Source organism: Podarcis cretensis (genome assembly GCF_951804945.1).
Source record: "Podarcis cretensis genome assembly, chromosome: 16".
Lineage (NCBI taxonomy): Eukaryota > Metazoa > Chordata > Lepidosauria > Squamata > Lacertidae > Podarcis > Podarcis cretensis.
Genome location: NC_137186.1, coordinates 29,280,194 through 29,303,807, shown reverse-complemented (window position 1 = coordinate 29,303,807; position 23,614 = coordinate 29,280,194). Strand labels below are relative to the sequence as shown.

Below are 23,614 nucleotides of genomic sequence, written 5' to 3'. Positions count from 1 at the left end.
CTGCAAGAACTTCTTTATCTCCTTGCATTTGCATAGAGGTGCAGACAGACAGATATACAGAGCTTTTCCCTCCCAAAATTCCAGAAAGGTTTGACTGGTGTGGGCTAAAAAGCATTGGTTTGGGGGGGTGACCAGGTGGTATTTAACGTGATATCACTTCACTGTCTGCATCCCTGTCTCCAAATAAGTTGATGTCATCACAGTTTCTTCTCCAAAACAGACAATACACAAAACGGCTCCAAGAGACTCTAGAATGATTCTGCCTGCCTCACCTTAGAGAGGAAAGGAGAAGGTTTTTGTCTCACTTCTCCCTCAGATTGTACCACTGTGGAACCCTTGAATGATGCTGTGCTCCCAGTCACAACAGTAATAAACAGCCTCATCTTCAGCCTGGATGTTGGAGATGGTTAAATAGCCCATGTTGCCAGAGATAGAGCCTGTGAACCGATCAGAGATCCCTGTTCTCCGGCTGGATCCATAGCACAGAAAAAGAGGAGCCTCTCCAGGTCTCTGCTGAAACCAGTGAAATCCATCCCACTTACTACCACCTTTTCTTGAGCAGGAGAGTTTAGCTGTTTGGCCCAAGGAGACAGACTCAGAGGCAGGCTGAGTCAAGGTTGGCTGTGAACTGATCCCTTGTCATCAAGAAAAGAGGGGAAAGCATGAGTTGGATACATTCTGCATGTTCTCAGATATCGCAGAGGCACTCAGTCTCCATGACAAGGACAGTCTGTGACTGGGGCAACCCAGACAGATGGGCAGGGTATAAATAATAAAAATATTAAATCATTATAGTGGAAATAGTTTTGTTGAGTGAGTCCTCCATAGCTTTACCTGAGCAGTATTAGCTGAGAAGTTCCAGGAAAAACAGAGGCCATGCCATGGTGACCTCTCCAAAGGAGTATGGCTTCCTTTGGGAAAGCGATCAAGATGGGATATTTTTCCTCCTATCTAAATCCCCCTATAAATACCAAATGGGTTCTTCATGCAAATAGGCTCTAGAGTAATTGGTTCTGCAAGAACTTATTTAACTCCTTGTTTGTGTCTGTCCAAAGCCCATCTTCAAAGGAGACATTTGCCCAAGAGTGATGGGGTTTGGTTCTCACTCTGGCCAGAAGAAACAGGAGCCAGCAATGGAGCTTTCAGGACAGGACTTGAGGGCGGACGACCGAGGTTCCTATAGCAGAGTCAGCAGGAGGGTCCCTGAAGACAGCAGGTCTACTGGCTTCGCACATCTGGAAGGGAAGTTAATGCACATTCCCATCTAAAGAGCCTATCTCCCCAATTAGTCCATTAATTCCACATTACCTCAGCTCAGGGGTGGGGAACATTTTTCTGACAGAGGGGTTCATCCCCACCCAGACAATTTTCCAGGTTGGGTGGGGCCTGAGGCAAAACTGTTCAAGAGCAACACCAATAGATTTTCATCCTTGCACCACAGGCTAGTTTCTGCACTCTCAGCCCACGATCAATTCCTCATTTTCAGGCAATCCAGAGGCAATATCAGAGTTCAAAAACAGAATCCGGATGGTCGGAAATACTGAAGGAGAAGGCAAAGCAGGGGTTGGGGTGAGGGGGTGGCCTGGGGAGAGAGGAGGCAGCTTAAGAGGGGAATGACATGGGGAAATGGGGAGGCCTGGGAGGTTTTATTTGGGGCCCAGCTGAGAAGATTTTCAGCTCCACACTAACAGCAGCACTGGAAAGAGTGGCAGCCAAACCAAAAGAAATAACATCATAGCCGTCAACAGTCCTGTTTTAAGTGGGACATTCTGGGATCACTTCTGCTTGCATCCAAGAATGCCTGTCTTTTGGTCCAGCGCTCTGAAATTAGTCCTCACACCAGAGCTCTGAACCCAAAAAATGCTCACTCTGGTGTGAGTCAGCAGGGTGATTACCAGAACACTTTCCTGACTCTTCTGACTCGCGCCAGAGCTCCGGACCAGAAGGTGCTCTGCCACAACCCTGCTAAGTCACAATTTCTGCGAGAAATGAGGAACAGATGTAAGGCTATTCTTTCTCACCATTCATGCCAAACATTTTTTAAAAGGAGAGGCTTAGTGAATTTTCTGAAGATGTGAATAGTTCCATTTTCCCACTTCCTGGCCAAGACAGGGCTGATTTACAAATAATACAAACAAGAAGCACACACACGCATACACACACACACACACACACATTTTTAAGCTTCTCATGGAAACAACCATAGACTGCCCTCTTCCTTCCAAGGCTTTGCAGATTCACAAAACTTTCCCAAACATGAGACGAAGGTGAATCGGTTGGGAGTGAGGTTGCCTCGGCCTCTGCTGTGTGCACACTGACAGTGATGGTTGGATTTCTGCGCACAAATGAGTAGGAAGGGCAGCTGGCGGTGGAAAGCTGAGCAGGTGTGTCCTTCTGAGCTGCCTCCTGCTTCATTGGCTCTGCCGGTGCTGGCGATGCTCCCACTCTCCGTGGCAGTTAAATTCTATGAAATGTGGGGAAGGTGGTCCAACTTCTCCCCCTACACACAGAGGCAGAAAATGTCAGGTTCTAAAGCATTTCTAAGAAACCAGTTACATGTAATCCTAGTGAGACAATATTTTAGAACATGAGTCCAAGATGAAAAAAGGAAATAAACAGGCGGGGAAGGATCCCTGGAGAGAGATAGCTCAAATGGTAGAGCTTGAGACTCTGATTCCTCATATTGGACAATTTTTTCCTGCATTGCTGGGGGTTGGACTAGATAGAATCATAGAATGATAGAGTTGGAAGAGACCACAAGGGCCATCGAGTCCAACCCCCTGCCAAGCAGGAAACACCATCAGAGCACTCCTGACATATGGTTGTCAAGCCTCTGCTTAAAGACCTCCAAAGAAGGAGACTCCACCACACTCCTTGGCAGCAAATTCCACTGTCAAACAGCTCTTACTGTCAGGAAGTTCTTCCTAATGTTTAGGTGGAATCTTCTTTCTTGTAGTTTGGAGCCATTGCTCCGTGTCCGCTTCTCTGGAGCAGCAGAAAACAACCTTTCTCCCTCCTCTGTGAGACATCCTTTTATATATTTGAACATGGCTATCATATCCCCCCTTAACCTCCTCTTCTCCAGGCTAAACATGCCCAGCTCCCTTAGCCGTTCCTCATAAGGCATCGTTTCCAGGCCTTTGACCATTTTGGCTGCCCTCCTCTGGACACGTTCCAGTTTATCAGTGTCCTACTTGAACTGTGGTGCCCAGAACTGGACACAGTACTCCAGGTGAGGTCTGACCAGAGCAGAATACAGTGGCACTATTACTTTCCTTGATCTAGATGCTATACTCCTATTGATGCAGCCCAGAATTGCATTGGCTTTTTTAGCTGCCGCGTCACACTGTTGGCTCATGTCAAGTTTGTGGTCAACCAAGACTCCTAGATCCTTTTCACATGTACTGCTCTCAAGCCAGGTGTCACCCATCTTGTATTTGTGCCTCTCATTTTTTTTGCCCAAGTGCAATACTTTACATTTCTCCCTGTTAAAACTCATCTTGTTTGTTTTGGCCCAGTTCTCTAATCTGTCAAGATCGTTTTGAAGTGTGATCCTGTCCTCTGGGGTGTTAGCCACCCCTCCCAGTTTGGTGTCATCTGCAAATTTGATCAGGATGCCCTTGAGTCCATCATCCAAGTCGTTGATAAAGATGTTGAATAAGACCTGGCCCAAGACAGAACCCTGTGGCACCCCACTAGCCACTCTTCTCCAGGATGAAGAGGAACCATTGATGAGCACCCTTTGGGTTCGGTCAGTCAGCCAGTTACAAATCCACTGAGTGGTAGCATAGTCAAGACTGCATTTTACCAGCTTCTTTACAAGAATATCATGGGGCACCTTGTCAAATGCCTTGCTGAAATCAAGGTAGGCTACATCCACTGCATTCCCTTCATCTACCAGGCTTGTAATTCTGTCAAAAAACGAGATCAGGTTAGTCTGACATGACTTATTTTTCAGAAATCCATGCTGACTATTGGTGATCCCTCATGGTCCCTCCCAACTCTTCTATGAAAGCTCTGGACCTGTTCCAACTGGACTCAAAAAAGCTCTTGATTCTAAGATCCAAACTTTTAATGACGTCTCGAAATACCTTTTTCATCTTAGATTTAACTATGGCGATTTGGTTGCCCTGTCGAGAAGGAATAAAATCACCTTTAGGTGGGAGTTTCCCCGAGATCTACTCTTTAGCCTCAAAGGAAGGAAAATGAAAATAAGATAAGTGGAAGACAAAGTAAAGTTCATGTATAAATATGAAGAAGACCCGCAGAAGGGACTTGGAAAAGAGTTAAGAGCATCGGACAGAAGATCACCAGGTTGATGGACTATTTGGAATTGGCAGATATGACTGGCAGAATCCGGGATCAGGGAGCAGGGTCAGTGGAAGAAGATTAGAAAAAGTTTAAAGACTATTTATATAAATATTGTAAAATTAATGAGTGTTAGAAAATGTTGGAAAGGAGTTATATTGCTTTAGTAGAAATGTTACAAGGATTTAAGTACAAATAGATTTTTTGTATTTTTAGTATTAAAGGGAAAATAAGGTTAAAATATGTTAAGACAATTATATACTGTATTAAAGGGAAAAATAAGGTTAGAATATGTTAAGATAAATTACAGGGCAGAAAACAGAGGAAGATGGAAAGGAATTGCTGAAACAGTTAATTAAAGTGGAATACAAAAAGGGAGGTGTGAGGAGGTCCTTGAAACAAGTGAATGAAAGTTAAAATATTGAACTTATTAGATGTGTTTTAAATTGTGTTTGTTTGGTTTTGTTAATTTAATGTTTTGGTGTTGGTGTTGTGTGGTGTTTTTGTTTTTGTATTGTATTATATTGTTTTGTTTAATTCTTTTTCTCTTCTTTTTCTTTTTCTCTTCTTTGTAGTTCTTAAAATGTTAATAATATTATTATTTTTTTAAAAAAGCTCTTCACTCATTCAGGTTACGTAATCCAGGGAGGAAGAGTGAAGGTTTTTGTATCAGTTCCCCATCAGATTGTATCACCGTGAAACATGCTGCTGTCATACTTCCAGGCACCACAGTAATAAACTGCCTCATCTTCAGCCTGGATGTTGGAGATGGTTAAAGAGCCAGTGTTCCCAGAGGAAGAAGGAGTGAACCGATCTGGGAACCCTTCTCCCCTTGTGCTGGAGCCATACCACACAAAGCGAGGAGCCTGTCCAGGTTTCTGTTGATACCAGCCAAAGGGGTCCCAGCTACCACCACTACTTCTAGAGCAGGAGAGTTTCACAGTTTGGCCCAGAAACACAGACTCTGAGGCTGGCTGAGATACAGTCTGTGAAATGACACCTTTGAAAAAAGAAAAAGAAAAAAGACTATGCATCATTTTCTGTGTTTATAACAATCAGACAAGCATTGTGTTTCTATGATAAATTACATGAGGTAAATGGGTTTGTTGCTTGACCCATTATCTCAGCAAAAGCCGACCTGATCCCATTAACCACCCAGAACCAGACCTGAGCAGTAGCTGAAAACTGCGAAGAGAAGGAGCCAAGCCATGGTGAAGTCAAAGGAAGGGAGAGTCCCAGAGACAAACAGCTCCTCAATCTAGCTGCACCTTCAACCTCCTCCTCTCTCTTAAATCCCCAGAAATGAGAAATAATAACTCATGCAAATAGGTCTGCATCCATTGGCTTTGTTAAAGGCATCATGCGGAAATGTGATGAATGTCTGACAAATGACCACAGAAATTTTTTTGCCGGAAGGGGGTGATGCAAAATAAGGACATAATTTATTTGCCTTGTGAATGACAGGGGTGAGGAACCTCAGGACTCAGAGCCAAACGTCTGGCAGTCCCTCTGGTCCTTGGCCTTTTCCCAGGACATGCCCCCTTTCCCAAGGACACGCCTCTCACTGACATGGCTCTGTCCCCAACTCCATTGCTTTCCTGGCAGGAAAAAGCACTTTGGGAGGACTCAGACCAGGGCTTATTTGAGGTGTAGTAGCCTGGGAAGGGGGCTTGATGTGAGGAGAGTCCTGAGGGCCAGAGAGACAGGCCAGGAGGGCCACATCTTGCCCATGAGCTTGAGATTCGTCACCCATCCTACAGATAGAGAAAGAAGGGCTGAAGCCATTAAACACGAATGATCAGGTCCTAAATTTGGCAGAGGAATACAAAGCCAGAACCAGACCCCATTCAAGACAACTGCTTAGCTCATTCGTCACCTGAGTGTATTATAAGGCAGATCAAGTTGTGTGCAGACACTGGAGTTCCATGCATGAGGAACACCCAGATAACATGCTCATCTGTGTAACTTTTTACTGCAGGTTCAAATCTGTCAAATGTAGAGAAACTGATCCAACATCTCCCCCTGGTGTCTAAAGCTCTGATCATCCCAAAGGATGTATATAATATTGTACAGTAGTATATTCACTTTTTTTAAAAGATCAGATTTACCAGAGCAGAACTGACTGTTTCCTTTTAAGCAATGTTCTTGCCAAGGAAGCAGTCTTCAGTCCAACACAGGGCGCCTCTTTGTTCATTGCAGGCTGGAGTTGCCTCCCCTTTTGTTCTACAATGTGCATGAACAAATATCCTGCTTCACATCTTTCAAATGGCTTTGCAAAGTGCTCCTCAGGATTTGGAGAGGATTACGAATGGGTATCGACTGAATATCTGAGACCTTGTCAACAGTTGTATTTTGCGATCTGGGTGTTTTTGAGTCAACGGCTCCCTTGACCAAATAAAATCTTTCTGCGGCACCCCTATGGGGCTCAGGAACCCAGTTAGGTCACCCCTTGCCTCCAGAGCCGGCAGCCCCTCACCCCTTTTCAAGTCCCCTCCCTTGTGGAGTTTTTCCTCAGCCTCCTCTCCTCTCTCCTCTTCTTGGGAGTCATCTGGGCAGCCACTGGTCTCTGAGCTGCCCCCACCCCACCCCAAAAAAAGTTACCTTCTCACACTGCCCCACAGGGTCCTGGGAAGCACCCCCTGGCCAGCCCCAGAGGCACCATTCGCCTGGGGACCTTGTAGCCAGGGCAGCTGCAACAAACAGCTGTGGAAGCCTCTGGGAGGGAGAGACGTGAGAGGGCATCAGAGGAGGGAGGGAAGGAAAAAGGGATGGAGCCAGTGTCCCCTGCCGCACCCCGACCATCGTTCAAGGCACCCCAGGGAACCACGGCACAGTGGTTAAAAACCACTGGTGTTGGGGAATCGTGCTTCCAGAAAGGGGGAGACAGCCAGGACCACCACTGACATCTGTCTGTATACAGTGGTACCTCTGGTTAAGAACTTAATTTGTTCTGGGGGTCTGTTCTTAATCTGAAATTTTCTTAACCTGAGGTACCACTTTAGCTAATGGGGCCCCGTGCTGCTGCCGTGCCACCGCCGTGCAATTTCTGTTGTCATCCTGAAGCAAAGTTCTTAATGTGTGGTATTATTTGTGGGTTAGCGGAGTCTGTAACCTGAAGTGTCTGTAACCTGAAGCTTCTGTAACCTGAGGTACCACTGTATATGTATGGATGTGAGTGGCACTGTGGTCTAACCCACTGAGCCCAGTGGCGGAGGAAGCGGGGTGCGGGGTGTGCAACTTGTCCCGGGTGTCATCACTACCGTGGGGGTGACAAAAGGAGCTGTTGTTTTTTATAAAGGCTCACAAAACTGTTTAGGAGTGATGTGGTACCTTAGGCGCCTGCAGGTTCTGCACTGCCTGAAATGGCAGCATGGGACTTGCCTCTGCCTAGTGCCTTTCCCTCAGCCGCCCTACAACTGAGGGGGAGGCAGCAGAGAGGCTGCAAGCTTTGGAGAGTCTTGCCCCGCCCCTGGCTGCAGGACACACCCCCATACCAGGCACCTGAGTGACGAACTATGCTGCTGACTGAGCCTCTGGGGCTTGCCAATCACAAGGTCGGTGGTTCAAATCCATGTGATGGGATGAGCTCCCACTGCTTTGTCCCAGCTCCTACCAACCTAGAAGGGTGAGCCTAATAGGGGAGGGGGCTTCTCCCTACAAAACTTGCTCATGTGAAGTTATGCTCTTGAGTGATTCGGGCTTCTCCACACTAAGAAAGAGGAGTGAAAGGTTTTTGTCTCAGTTCCCCATTAGATAGCACCACTGTGGAACCTCACGCTGCTTTCATAGTTACAGCAGTGATAAACTGCCTCATCTTCAGCCTTGATGTTGGAGATAGTTAAGTATCCCATATTCCCAGAGGCTGAGCCAGTGAAGCGATCTGGGACCCCTTCTCCCCGGGTGCTGGAGCCATACCACAGAAAACGGGGTGCCTGTCCAGGTTTCTGTTGATACCAATGAAATAGATCCCAGCTACTGCCACCATTTCTGGTGCAGGAGAGTTTCACAGTTTGGCCCAGAGACACAGACTGGGAGCCCAGCTGAGTCACCGTTGGCTGTGAATGGACACCTTTACAAAAAGAAAAAGCACAGAAATCGTGACTTGAGTACATTTTCTATGCTTTCATATATCACAGCTGCATGATGTTCCTATGATAGTTAAATCACAGAAATAGCTTTGACGTTGTCTTATGTCAACTGAATCTTCCATACCCTTACCTGAGAAATAGCTGAGAAGTGCCAGGAAAAGCAGGGGCCAGGCCATGGTCAGCTCTCTGAAGGAGTGTGACAATCGTTTAGAGGGAGATTTAGATGGGATCCTCTTTCTCCTTTCTGGATTCCCCAAGAAATACCAAACAAATCCTTCATGCAAATTAGTTCTGTCCTGATTGGTTCAGCAAGAACTTCTTTGTTTAGCTGCTTGTGTTAGTGTGAAGCCAATGAAGAAAGGACCTATTTTCATAATGGTACTGTGGGCGGTCCTCACTTCGGCCAAGATACAAAGGAGAAGGGCTATAATGACATCAGGACAGGAGTTTGGGGCAGATGCCCATTGGGCAACCCAGAAGAATGAGCAGGGAGCATTCTCAAATACAACACAACTGGCTTTCCACGTTGGGAAGGGATGTAAAACACAATGCCATAGAAAGAGACACCTCTTCTTCAGGTACTCCTGGGGAGAATCTGAAGGGCCAAATGCAGAGGACTGGGGGGGGGCAGTATTTGTCCTTGGTCTTTAGGTTTTCCACCCCCAGAAGTTGGGAATCTGTAGTAACTTTTCCAAATATAGCAAGAGAACCAGTTTCAGTAGGCTACATTCTGTCCAATGCAGATCTTATTCCTGGAAATAATATACACAGAAACAAACACAACTTGAGGAAACAATACAATAATTTGCTCTTCCTCCCCCAAATATGAGAATTCACAGCTGTTTCCAAGGCTTGGATAGATGGTTATTTCATGGGAGCAAATTGGAAATGAATCTGTATCAGGTGCACTCAAAGAGATTGCTGTGTGTTTGATCTTGATGAATGAATGAATGAGGCCATGGAAGCGGGGCAAGGATCCTGACCCTATAGGGACTGAACGTACATGTGTGTGAATGTGGTGCAAAGAGTGTGACATTTTGATCAAATTTAGGAAACTTGCTCCAGCCTCTCTTCCCACAGGTCAAAAGTCAGAGAATTGGAAGATCAACAACTGTGATTACCAAGGTTTTACTTACAAAGTTTTGGGAAAACCCCAAACCTCAAAACTTCCCATGAATCCAAGCTGAAATTATTGTTCAATCTCGGATTTTCTTTCTATCTATAATTTAATCAAAGCTCATCTAAAATTTAACATTTAAATTCAAGTAATTCCAAAGGAAGTTTAGATCATGATTTCCGGTTTTCAAGGAACCCCACCCTGCCCTCTTTGGGTCATTCTGCATTTTGCTGACATCTGTTGGCACAACCTTATTCACAACACAGTCCACACCCACCACCTTTTCCTTAGGGAATGCCAGCAAGGCTGCAGATGATAGGTGAGGGGCTTGCCAGTACAATTTCGCTTTGCCCAAGACTGCCAGTCAATAATTGTGGAGTCCATTCATGGGTGGAGATCATTTCCTTAATAGCATCAGTGTGACTAAATAACCTGATATCATCACACATTTCTTTCGAAAACAAAGAACACTCAATTGTGACGAATGATGTTTTTGGGTGCTTCTGGTTTCTCACTCTAGGCAGGAAGAGCAAAGGTTTTTGTCTCAGTTCCCCATCTGGCAGTATCACGGTGATACTTCAACCCAACAGTGCTCTCCCGGGCACCACAGTAATAAACTGCCTCATCTTCTGCCTGGGTGTTGGAGAGGGTTAAATGGTAATTGTTCCCAGTGGAAGACGCAGTGAACCGATCTGGGATCCCTTCTCCCCTGCTGCTCCCAAAGAGCACCAAGCGAGGAGCCTGTCCGGGTTTCTGCTGGTGCCACTGAAAGTAGTGCCAGCTCCCACCATGACTGGCTGTGCAGGAGAGTTTAGCTGTTTGGCCGAGGGTCACAGATGAAGAAGCAGGCTGGGTCACTGTTGGTTGCGAAGAGACACCTTTGCAACAGAAACAGGAAATAAATCATGACTTTGTTAAGTTACAAAAACAGCACAAAAGCATCATGTTCCTATGATGAGTACATAGTGAAAAGAGATTCGATCTTGGTCTGTGTCCATTGATTTAGTTACAGGTAGGTAGCCGTGTTGGTCTGCCATAGTCGAAACAAAATAAAAAAATTCCTTCAGTGGCACTTTAGAGACCAACTAAGTTTGTTATTGGTATGAGCTTTCATGTGCATGCACACTTCTTTACGTGCACATGAAATCTCATACCAAAAGCAAACTTAGTTGGTCTCTAAGGCGCTACTGGAAGGGATTTTTTTTATTTAGTGTTCATTGAGTCTTCCACACTTTTATTCACTTATTCATTAAAAAATATATATTCCTCTGTCTCTTATATGGTTTACAACCATATAAAAACAATAAAATCATGAAAAGTTAAAGACATGTGAAAAGCAAAAAGAAATTAAAATCAAGTTGTGGGGAATTTACTTGAATAGTAGCTGAGAAGTGCCAGGAAAAACAGAGGCCAGGCCATGGTGAGCTCTCTAAAGGAGTCTGGCTTCCCTTCCGAAAGAGATCTAGATGGGATCCTCTTCATCCTCTCTGAAGTCCCTCAGAAATACCAAATGTCTCCTTCATGCAAATTGGCTCTGTGCTCATTGGTTCTGCAAGAACTTCTTTATCTACTTGTATTTGCATAGAGGTGCAGACAAACAGATATACAGAGCTTTTCCCTTTCAAAATTCCAGAAAGGTTTGACAGGTGTGGGCTAAAAAGCATTGGTTTTGGGAGGGGTGTGACCAGGTGGTATTTAACATGATATCACTTCACTGTTTGCATCCCTGTCTCCAAATAAGTTGATGTCATCACTGATTCTTGTCCAAAACAGACAAGACACATAAAGGCTCCAAGAAACTCTGGAATGATTCTGCCTGCCTCACCCTAGAGAGGAAAGGAGAAGGTTTTTGTCTCACTTCTCCCTCATATTGTACCACTGTGGAACCCTTGAATGATGCTGTGCTCCCAGTCACAACAGTAATAGACAGCCTCATCTTCAGCCTGGATGTTGGAGATTGTCAAATAGCCCATGTTGCCAGAGATGGAGCAAGTGAAGCGATCAGAGATGCCTGTTCTCTGGCTAGATCCATAGCACAGGAAAAGAGGAGCCTCTCCAGGTCTCTGCTGAAACCAGTGAAATCCATCCCATTTACTGCCACCGTTTCTAGAGCAGGAAAGTTTAGCTGTTTGGCCCAAGGAGACAGACTCAGAGGCAGGTTGAGTCAAGGCTGGATGTGAACTGACACCTTGAAAAACACACACAAAGAAAGATGCCCCTTGAGAATCATAGAATCATAAAATTGTAGAGGTGGAACACGCCCAGGGGTCATCTAGTCCAACCCCCTTCAATGCAGGAATCTCAGCTAAAGCTTCCAGGACAGATGACCATCCAACCTCTGCTTAAAACCCTCCAAAGAATGAGAGTCCACAACCTCTAGAGTCCTACCCTCCAGAGCAGGAGAAAACAAGCTTGTTCCCTCTTCCATGTGACAGCCTTTGGGATATTTGAAGATGGCTATCATATCTCCCCACAAGTCTCCTCTTTTCCAGGCTAAACATATCCAACTCTTTCAACTGTTCCTCATAAGGCTTGGTTTCCAGGCCCTTGGTCATCTTGGTTGAGAAGTCCTCCATACCCTTACCTAGGCAGAAGCTGAGAAGTGCCAGGAAAAACAGAGGCTGTGCCATGGTGAACTCTCCAAAAGGGTGTGGCTTCCTTTGGGAAAGAGATCAAGATGGGATCTTCTTCCTCCTTTCTAAACCCCCCTATAAATACCAAAGGGGTTCTTCATGCAAATTGGTTCTACAGTGATTGGTTCTGCAGGAACTTATTTGACTCCTTGTTCAAAGCCAATATTCTAAGGAGACATTTGCACAAGAGTGATGGGGGCAGCATTCGAAACTCCCATTATTCAAGGCTTATTCTGCAACAAGAAATTTCATTAGCGTGAACAGTTTCTGACATCTGGGCACAGTGCTGCGCCTCAGATTTCAGAATAAAACTGCAGAGTGGAAGGAAAGGCGGACCTTTTCCTGCCTCCTCACTTCCAGCCACTTTCTGAAGACTGGAGAAGAGACCCTTTAGTGGGGAAGTATTGCTTTGTTTTTTACAGTCTTCAGATGAGGACTAGACCATGTGAAAAACAGATATAAGATTTTAGCTGCAGTTCATTCATTTTCAGCTTTGTATTCTTCTTATTAAAAAGTGTGCCTAGACATTCCATTGTTGTGCCCTTAACCAAAGTTTAAAGTGCCATTTAGCTCCTAGCTTTCATATCTCAGAGCTCCAGACCAGAAGGTGCTCTGGCAGGACCCTGCTAATGTCTCAGTTTCAGTGAGAAAAATTGTTGGAGGGTATGTAACATTTGTTGAGGAATATGTGTAAGGCTATTCTTTCTCACCATTAACACCAAACACTTCTTAAAAAGGAGAGACTTGGCAGGTGTAGTAAATTTTCTGAAGATGTGAATAGTTCCATTATTCCACTTTCTGGCCAAGACAGGGCTGATTTCCAAATAACACACACACACACACACACACACACACACACACACACACACGAATCTAAGCTTCTCATGGAAACAATCATAGACTGCCCTCTTCCTTCCAAGGCTTTGCAGATTCACAAAACTTTCCAAAGCATGAGACGAAGGTGAATCGGTTGGGAGTGAGGTTGCCTCGGCCTCTGTTGTGTGCACACTGAGAGTTACGGTTGGATTTCTGTGCAGAAATGAGTAGGAAGGGCAGCTGGGGGTGGAAATCTGAGCAGGTGTGTCCTTCTGAGCTGCCTCCTGCTTCATTGGCTCTGCAGGTGCTGGCGATACTCACACTCTCCATGGCAGTTAAATTCTATGAAATCTGGGGAAGGTGGTCCAACTTCTCCCCCTACAGACAGAGGCAGGAAATGTCAGGTTCTAAAGCATCTCTAGGAAAGCAGTTAAATGCAATTGTAGTGGGACAGTGTTTGAGAAGATGAGTCCAAGATGAAGAAAGTATATAAACAGGTAAAGAAGAATTCCTGGAGAGAGATAGCTCAGTTGGTAGAGCATGAGACTCTGAATCTCAGAGCTGACGCTTGAAGCCCCATATTGGGCAAAAGATTCCTACATAGCAGGGGGTTGGACTAGATGACCCTCATGGTCCCTTCCAACACTTCTAGGAAAGTTCTGGACCTGTTCCAACTGGACTTCATCACCAACTGCCCTAGGGTAAGGATCCTGATGCCTTTTCATATGCATCCCACCTCAGGAGTTTTGCCAAAACATTTGCTGCCCTTCAATGTATTTTGAATGAAGATTCTCTTCTCATTCGCTAATGGAGAATGGCTCAAAAAATAAGACTTCTTGGAACAGCAACAGCTACACCCAAGGTCAGATGAAGCCCTATAAAGACCTAACATTCCTATGTGGTTGTGTCCCTGTGTGCTGCTCACTGCTGTCATCAGACAATAATGAACAGCCTACTCTTCTGCTTCAAGGTAGGAAATGGTTCAGGTGGCAGAGTTAGCAGGGTGTCACTTTCCTGCTCAAAAAAGCTCTTGAATCATTCAAGTTACCTACTATAGGGAGGAAGACTGAAGGTTTTTGTCTCAGTTCCCCATCAGGTTGTATCACTGTGGAACTTGCTACTACCAGTGTACTCCCAGGCACCACAGTAATAAACTGCCTCATCTTCAGTCTGGATGTTGGAGATGGTTAAATAGCCATTGTTCCCAGAGGCTGAACCTGTGAACCGATCTGGGATCCCTTCTCCCCGGGTGCTGGAGCCATACCACACAAAGCGAGGAGCCTGTCCAGGTTTCTGTTGATACCAGCCAAAGGGGTACCAGCTACCACCACTACTTCTGGAGCAGGAGAGCTTCACATTTTGGCCCAGGGACACAGACTCCGAGGCTGGCTGAGTTACGGTCTGTGAAATGACACCTTTGCAAAAAGAAAAAGAAAAAAGCCTATGCATCATTTTCTGTGTTTATAACGATCAGACAAGCATTGTTTTTCTATGATAAATTACATGAGGTAAATGGGTTTGTTGCTTGACCCATTATCTCAGCAAAAGCCGACCTGATCCCATTAACCACCCAGAACCAGACCTGAGCAGTAGCTGAAAACTGCGAAGAGAAGGAGCCAAGCCATGGAAGGAGTCAAAGGAAGGGAGAGTCCCAGAGACAAACAGCTCCTCAATCTAGCTGCACTTTCAACCTCCTCCTCTCTCTTAAATCCCCAGAAATGAGAAATAATAACTCATGCAAATAGGTCTGCATCCATTGGCTTTGTTAAAGGCATCATGCGGAAATGTGATGAATGTCTGACAAATGACCACAGAAATTTTTTTGCCTGAAGGTGGTGATGCAAAATAAGGACATAATTTATTTCCCTTGTGAAAGACAGGGCTGAGGAACCTCAGGACTCTGGGCCAAACGTCTGGCAGTCCCCCTGGTCCTTGGCCTTTTCCCAGGACATGCCCCCTTTCCCAAGGACACGCCTCTCACTGACATGGCTCTGTGCCCTCCTCCATTGCTCTTGTCTGCCTAGACTGCATCCATGAATGGTGATTCTGTTTCTGGCCTGCCTGTTTCTGGCAGAGGATGGAGAGACATGTGCATCTGACTTTGGCATGGATGGAAAGTGGTCTAGTGGGCAATGAGAAGAGTCTCACATCGATTGCTCTGTCCACCCCCTTTTGGACTCCTGTAAGTTTACCACTTTTAGGTGGCCCCTGAAATAGGGAATGTGGCCCTTGTGCTGAATACCTTTTCCCCCAGCCCTGGTCTGGAGGGACGATGTGTGTGTTCCATTTATGTCCTGAAGTTGCACAGGAAAACCTGAAGGCAAATATATTTTCGTTCTCCAGGCTGCTCCTTGCGCTGCAGCAAAAATGGGGAGCCAGAATTGCAAAAGCAGCCAGAGGGATGGGCCAGTATAGCATCTCTTGTTCACGCCCTGACTCATGAGGGAGAGGTGGATTAACACCAGTTTCATGTGTTCTCAAAACCATCTCCATCTGTGTGTAGATTTTGAGAGACAATTTCATAAAATCAGCCCAGTTAGCAAAATGAAGATAGTAACACCACCTTCCAGGCCTATCCAAACATCTCTCTGTGCTCCACCAAAGAGAGCAAAGGGCAGAATAAAATTCGAAGGACATATTCCTGGCAGGAAAAAGCACTTTGGGAGTGTTCAGAACAGGGCTTATTTGAGGTGTAGTAGCCTGGGAAGGGGGCTTGATTTGAGGAGAGTCCTGAGGGCCAGAAACAGGCCTGGAGGGCCACATCTTGCCCATGAGCCTGAGATTCGTCACCTCTCTTCCAGACAGAAAAAGAAGGGCTGAAGCCATTAAACATGAGTTATCAGATCTGAGAGAGGAATACAACATCAGAACCAGACCCCATTCAAGACGACTGCTTAGCTCCTTCGTCACCTGAGTGTATTCTAAGGCAGATCAATTTGTGTGCAGACACTTGAGTTTCATGCATGAGGAACACCCAGATAAAATGCTCATCTGTGTAACTTTTCACTGCAGGTGCATATCTGTCAAATGTAGACAAACGGAAGTAACACCTCCCCCTGGTGCCTAAGGCTCTGATATGTACAAAGGAGGTTGGGAGGAGGCCATGGTGATGGTTCCTCACCTACCTATATGCTGCTTTGTCAGGCTCTGCAGTAATTGGTTCTGCAAAAACTTATTCAACTCCTTCTTTGCGTCTGTCCAAAGCCCATCTTCAAAGGAGACATTTGCCCAAGAGTGATGGGGTTTGGTTCTCACTCTGGCCAGAAGAAACAGGAGCCAGCAATGGAGCTCTCAGGACAGGACTTGAGGGCGGACGACCGAGGTTCCTATAGCAGAGTGAGCAAGAGGGTCCCTGAAGACAGCAGGTCTACTGGCTTCACACATTTGAAGGGAAGTTAATGCACATTCCCATATAAAGAGCCTATCTCCCCAATTAGTCCATTAATTCTGCAACATAGAATTACCTCAGCTCAGGGGTAGGGAACCTTTTTCTGACAGAGGGGTTCATCCCCACCTGGGCAATTTTCCAGGTTGGGTGGGGCCTGAGGCAAAACTGTTCAGAGCAACACCTTTAGATTTTCATCCTTGCCCCATAGGATAGTTTCTGCACTCTCAGCCCACGACCGAGTCCTCGTTTTCAGGCAGTCCAGAGGCATTATCAGAGTTCAAAAACAGAATCTGGATGGCCAAAAACACTGAAGGAGACTGCTAAGTGTGGAGAGGGGGTGTCCTGGGGAGAGAGGGACAGCTTAAGAGGGGAATGACTTGGGGAAATGGGGAGGCCTGGGAGATTTTATTTGGGGCCCAGCCGAGAGGATTCTCAGCTCCACACTAACAGCAGCACTGGAAAGAGTGGCAGCCAAACCCAGAGAACGAACATCATAGCTGTCAACAGTCCTGTTTTAAGTGGGACATTCTGGGATCACTACTACTTGCATCCAAGAATGTCTGTCTTTTGGTCCAGCGCTCTGACATGGGTCCTCACACCAGAGCTCCGAACCCAAAAAATGCTCACTCTGATGTGAGTCAGCAGGGTGATTGCCAGAACACCTTCCTGACTCTTCTGACTCGTGCCAGAGCTCCGGACCAGAAGGTGCTCTGCCACAACCCTGCTAAGACTCAATTTCAGTGAGAAATGTATGTAACTTTTGTTGAGGAATATATGTAAGGCTATTCTTTCTCACCATTCATGCCAAACACTTTTTAAAAGGAGAGGCTTAGTGAATTTTCTGAAGATGTGAATAGTTCCATTTTCCCACTTCCTGGCCAAGACAGGTCTGATTTCCAAATAATACAAACAAGAAGCATGCGCACAAACACACATAAATGCATGCATATAAGCTTCTCGTGGAAACAACCATAGACTGCCTTCTTCCTTCCAAGGCTTGCAGATTCACAAAACTTTCCAAAGCATGAGGCGAAGGGGAAGCGGTTGGGAGTGAGGTTGCCTCGGCCTCTGTTGTGTGCACACTGACAGTTACGGTTGGATTTCTGCACACAAATGAGTAGGAAGAGCAGCTGGGGGTGGAAAGCTGAGCAGGTGTGTCCTTCTAAGCTGCCTCCTGCTTCATTGGCTCTGCAGGTGCTGGCGATGCTCACACTCTCCGGGGCAGTTAAATTCTATGAAATATGGGGAAGGTGGTCCAACTTCTCCCACTACAGACAGAGGCGGAAAATGTCAGGTTCTAAAGCATTTCTCAGAAACCAATTACATGCAATTGTAGTGGGACAATATTTTAGAACATGAGTCCAAGATGAAAAAAGTATATAAACAGGTAAAGAAGAATACCTGGAGAGAGATAGCTCAGTTGGTAGAGCATCAGACTCTGAATCTCAGAGTTGACGCTTCAAGCCCCATATTGGGCAAAAGATTCCTGCATAGCAGGGGGGTGGACTAGATGACCCTCATGGTCTCTTCCAACACTTCTGGGAAAGTTCTGGACCTGTTCCAACTGGACTTCGTCACCAACTGCCATAGGGGAAGGATCCTGATGACTTTTTCATATGCATCCCACCTCAGGAGTTTCGCCAAAACGTTTGCTGCCCTTCGAAGCATTTTGAATGCAGTTTCTGTTCTCATTCGCTAATGGAGAATGGCTCAAAAAATAAGACAACAGCTACACTCAAGGCCAACTGAAGCTCTATAATGACCTAACATTCCTTTGTGGTTGTGTCACTGTGTGCTGCTCACTGCTGTCATCAGACAGACAGTAATAAACGGCTTTCTCTTCTGCTTCTAGATAGGAAATGGTTCAGCTGGCAGAGTTAGCAGGTTGGCACTGTCATGCTCAAAAAAGCTCTTGAATCATTCAGGTTACCTACTGTAGGGAGGAAAGGAGAAGGTTTTTGTCTCAGTTCCCCATCAGATTGTATCACTGTGGAACTTGCTACTACCAGTGCTCTCCCAGGCACCACAGTAATAAACAGCCTCATCTTCAGCCTGGATGTTGGAGATGGTTAAATAGCCATTGTTCCCAGAGGCTGAACCTGTGAACCGATCTGGGATCCCTTCTCCCCTGGTGCTGGAGCCATACCACACAAAGCGAGGAGCCTGTCCAGGTTTCTGTTGATACCAGCCAAAGGGGTACCAGCTACCACCACTACTTCTGGAGCAGGAGAGCTTCACATTTTGGCCCAGGGACACAGACTCCGAGGCTGGCTGAGTTACGGTCTGTGAAATGACACCTTTGCAAAACGAAAAAGAAAAGAGTCTATGCATCATTTTCTGTGTTTATAATGATCAGAAAAGCATTGTGTTTCTATGATAAATTGCAAAAGGTGGATGGGTTTGTTGCTTGACCCATTATCTCAGCACAAGACGACCTGATCCCATTAACCACCCAGAACCAGACCTGAGCAGTAGCTGAGAAGAGCGAGGAGAAGAAGGAGCCAGGCCATGGTGAAGTCACAGGAAGGGAGAGTCTTCAATCTAGATGCACCTTCCTCCTCCTCCTCTCTTAAATCCCCTGAAATGAGAAATAATCTCACATGCAAATAGGTCTGTTTCCATTGGCTTTGTTAGAGGCATCATGCGGAAATGTGATGAATTTCTGACAAATGACCACTGAAATTTTTTTGCCTGAAGGGGGTGATGTAAAACAAGGACATAATTTATTTGCCTTGTGAATGACAGGGGTGCGGAACCTCAGGACTCAGAGCCAAACGTCTGGCAGTCCCCCTGGTCCTTGGGCTTTTCCCAGGACATGCCCCCTTTCCCAAGGACACGCCTCTCACTGACATGGCTCTGTCCCCAACTCCATTGCTTTCCTGGCAGGAAAAAGCACTTTGGGAGGACTCAGACCAGGGCTTATTTGAGGTGTAGTAGCCTGGGAAGGTTGGGACGTGGGTGGCGCTGTGGGTAAAACCTCAGCGCCTAGGACTTGCTGATCGCATGGTCGGCGGTTCGAATCCCCGCGGCGGGGTGCGCTCCCGTCGTTCGGTCCCAGCACCTGCCCACCTAGCAGTTCGAAAGCACCTCCGGGTGCAAGTAGATAAATAGGGACCGCTTACCAGCGGGAAGGTAAAAGGCGTTCCGTGTGCTGCGCTGGCTCGCCAGATGCAGCTTGTCACGCTGGTCACGTGACCTGGAAGTGTCTGCGGACAGCGCTGGCTCCCGGCCTATAGAGTGAGATGAGCACACAACCCTAGAGTCTGGCAAGACTGGCCCGTACGGGCAGGGGTACCTTTACCTTTACCTTTCGCCTGGGAAGGGGGCTTGATTTAAGGAGAGTTCTGAGGGCCAGAGAGACAGGCCAGGAGGGCCACATCTTGCCCATGAGCTTGAGGTTCGTCACCCGTCCTACAGATAGAGAAAGAAGGGCTGAAGCCATTAAACACGAATGATCAGGCCCTAAATTTGGCAGAGGAATACAAAGCCAGAACCAGACCCCATTCCAGACGACTGCTTAGCTCATTCGTCACCTGAGTGTATTATAAGGCAGATCAAGTTGTGTGCAGACACTGGAGTTCCATGCATGAGGAACACCCAGATAACATGCTCATCTGTGTAACTTTTTACTGCAGGTTCAAATCTGTCAAATGTAGAGAAACTGATCCAACATCTCCCCCTGGTGTCTCAAGCCCTGATCATCCCAAAGGATGTATATAATATTGTACAGTAGAATATTCACTTTTTTAAAAGATCAGATTTACCAGAGCAGAACTATTTCCTTTTAAGCAATCTTCTTGCCAAGGAAGCAGTCTTCAGTCCAACACAGGGCGCCTCTTTGTTCATTGCAGGCTGGAGTTGCCTCCCCTCAGTGTGGTGTAGTGGTTAAGAGTGGTAGTCTCGTAATCTGGGGAACCGGGTTTGCTTCCCCGCTCCTCCACATGCAGCTGCTGGGTGACCTTGGGCCAGTCACAATTCTTTGAAGTCTCTCAGCCCCACTCACCTCACAGAGTGTTTGTTGTGGGGGAGGAAGGGAAAGGAGAATGTTAGCCGCTTTGAGACTCCTGAAGGGGAGTGAAAGGCGGGATATCAAATCCAAACTACCAAACTACCCTCCTCCTTCTATCCTGCCTCACATCTTTCAAACGGCATTGCAAAATGCTCCTCAGGATTTGGAGAGGATTACGAATGGATATCTTTTGAATATCTGGGACCTTGTCAACAGTTCTATTTTGGGATCTGGGTGTGTCTAGGGCAGAGGTTTTCAACCTTTTTGAGTCCACGGCTCCCTTGACCTATTAGATCCATTCTGCGGCACCCCTGTGGGACTCAGGAACCCAGTTAGGTCACCCCTTGCCTCCAGAGCCAGCAGCCCCTCACCCCTTTTCAAGTCCCCTCCCTTGTGGAGTTTTCCCTCAGCCTCCTCTCCTCTCTCCTCTTCTTGGGAGTCATCTGGGCAGCCATTGGTCTCTGAGCTGCCCCCACCCCACCCCAGAAAGAGTTGCCTTCTCACACTGCCCCACAGGGTCCTGGGAAGCACCCCCTGGCCAGCCCCAGAGGCACCATTCGCCTGGGGACCTTGTAGCCAGGGCAGCTGCAACAAACAGCTGTGGAAGTCTCTGGGAGGGAGAGACGTGAGAGGGCATCAGAGGCGGGAGGGAAGGAAAGAGTGATGGAGCCAGTGTTCCCTGCGGCATCCATGACCATCGTTCAAGGCACCCCAGGGTACCACGGCACAGTGGTTAAAAACCACTGGTGTTGGGGAATCGTGCTTCCAGAAAGGGGGAGACAGTCAGAACCACCACTGACATCTGTCTGTATACAGTGGTACCTCCGGTTAAGAACTTAATTCGTTCTGGAGGTCTGTTCTTAATGTGAAATTTTCTTAACCTGAGGTACCACTTTAGCTAATGGGGCCTCGTGCTGCTGCCGTGCCACCGCCGTGCAATTTCTGTTCTCATCCTGAAGCAAAGTTCTTAACCTGAGGTATTATTTCTGGGTTAGCGGAGTCTGTAACCTGAAGTGTCTGTAACCTGAAGCGTCTGTAACCTGAGGTTCCACTGTATATGTATGGATGTGAGTGGCACTGTGGTCTAACCCACTGAGCCCAGTGGCGGAGGAAGTGGGTTGCGGGGGGTGCAACTTGTCCCGGGTGTCATCACTAAGGTGGGGGTGACAAAAGGAGTTGTTGTTTTTTTAAAAGGCTCACAAAACTGTTTAGGAGTGATGTGGTACCTTATGTGGAGAGAATCAGAACTTACAGGGTTAAATAGTTCTGAGTGACGTCTCACATTTTGAGGCGTGGCGTTTGTTCCAGAGGGGAGTGTTTTCTCTGTCTGTTTTTTTTTTCTTCTTCGCTGGTGCAGCGAGGCAGCATGATGTGCGCTCTCTCGCCGGGTTGATTGATGACGTTTTCTACACGAATAAAGACTATTAGAGATAAGCAAGGACGCCTGATTTATTACACACACACGCATTGCAACAGGCTTCTGCCGCTGTGTCGAACTCTGCTGAAGGAAGCTGACGGAGAGCTTCCGTGGGAGTCCAGTGAGGCGCAGAGGAAGCGTGTTGGACTCCATTCCAATAGCCAGACCTTAGGCGCCTGCAGGTTCTGCACTGCCTGAAATGGCAGCATGGGACTTGCCTCTGCCTAGTGCCTTTCCCTCAGCCGCCCTACAGCTGAGGGGGAGGCAGCAGAGAGGCTGCAAGCTTTGGAGAGTCTTGCCCCGCCCCTGGCTGCAGGACACACCCCCATACCAGGCACCTGAGTGACGAACTATGCTGCTGACTGAGCCTCTGGGGCTTGCCGATCACAAGGTCGGTGGTTCGAATCCATGTGATGGGATGAGCTCCCATTGCTTTGTCCCAGCTCCTGCCAACCTAGAAGGGTGTGCCTAATAGGGGAGGGGGCTTCTCCCTACAAAACTTGCTCATGTGAAGTTATGCTCTTGAGTGATTCAGGCTACTCTATAGTAAGAAAGAGGAGTGACAGGTTTTTGTCTCAGTTCCCCATTAGATTTCACCACTGTGGAACCTCACGCTGCTCTCATAGTTACAGCAGTGATAAACTGCCTCATCTTCAGCCTGGATGTTGGAGATAGTTAAGTATCCCATATTCCCAGACTCTGAGCCAGTGAAGCGATCTGGGACCCCTTCTCCCCGGGTGCTGGAGCCATACCACAGAAAACGAGGTGCCTGTCCAGGTTTCTGCTGATACCAGTGAAAGTAATTCCAGCTACTGCCACCATTTCTGGTGCAGGAGAGTTTAATAGTTTGTCCCAGAGACACAGACTGGGAGCCCGGCTGAGTCACTGTTGGCTGTGAATGGAGACCTTTACAAAAAGAAAAAGCACAGAAATTGTGACTTGAGTATATTTTCTATGCTTTCATATATCACAGCTGCATGATGTTCCTATGATAGTTAAATCGCAGAAATAGCTTTGACGTTGTCTTATGTCAACTGAATCTTCCATACCCTTACCTGAGAAATAGCTGAGAAGTGCCAGGAAAAGCAGGGGCCAGGCCATGGTCAGATCTCTGAAGGAGTGTGACAATCGTTTAGAGGGAGATTTAGATGGGATCCTCTTTCTCCTTTCTGGATTCCCCAAGAAATACCAAACAAATCCTTCATGCAAATTAGTTCTGTCCTGATTGGTTCAGCAAGAACTTCTTTGTTTAGCTGCTTGTGTTAGTGTGAAGCCAATGAAGAAAGGACCTATTTTCATAATGGTACTGTGGGCGGTCCTCACTTCGGCCAAGATACAAAGGAGAAGGGCTATAATGACATCAGGACAGGAGTTTGGGGCAGATGCCCATTGGGCAACCCAGCAGAATGAGCAGGGAGCATTCTCAAATGCAACACAACTGGCTTCCCATGTTGGGAAGGGATGTAAAACACAATGCCATAGAAAGAGACGCCTCTTCTTCAGGTACTCCTGGGGAGAATCCGAAGGGCCAAATGCAGAGCACTGGGAGGCAGTATTTGTCCTTGGTCTTTAGGTTTTCCACCCCCAAAAGTTGGGAATCTGTAGTAACTTTTCCAAATATAGCAAGAGAACCAGTTTCAGTAGGCTACATTCTGTCCAATGCAGATCTTATTCCTGGAAATAATATACACAGAAACAATCACACAGAAACACAACTTGAGGAAACAATACAATAATTTGTTCTTCCTCCCCCAAATATGAGAATTCACAGCCGTTTCCAAGGCTAGGATAGATGGTTATTTCATGGGAGCAAATTGGAAATGAATCTGTATCAGGTG

General features: G+C 46.7%; 1 long non-coding RNA gene across 1 annotated transcript in view; it reads right to left on the bottom strand.

Annotated features, from left to right (window-relative positions):
• Positions 1 to 533: 533 nt before the first annotated feature.
• Positions 534 to 23,614, bottom strand: part of LOC307205136 — a 43,546-nt gene continuing 20,465 nt past the window's right edge. Inside the window, exon 3 of the long non-coding RNA XR_013833902.1 lies at positions 534 to 548. This is a non-coding gene — a long non-coding RNA (uncharacterized lncRNA). The remainder of the gene's footprint in view (positions 549 to 23,614) is intronic.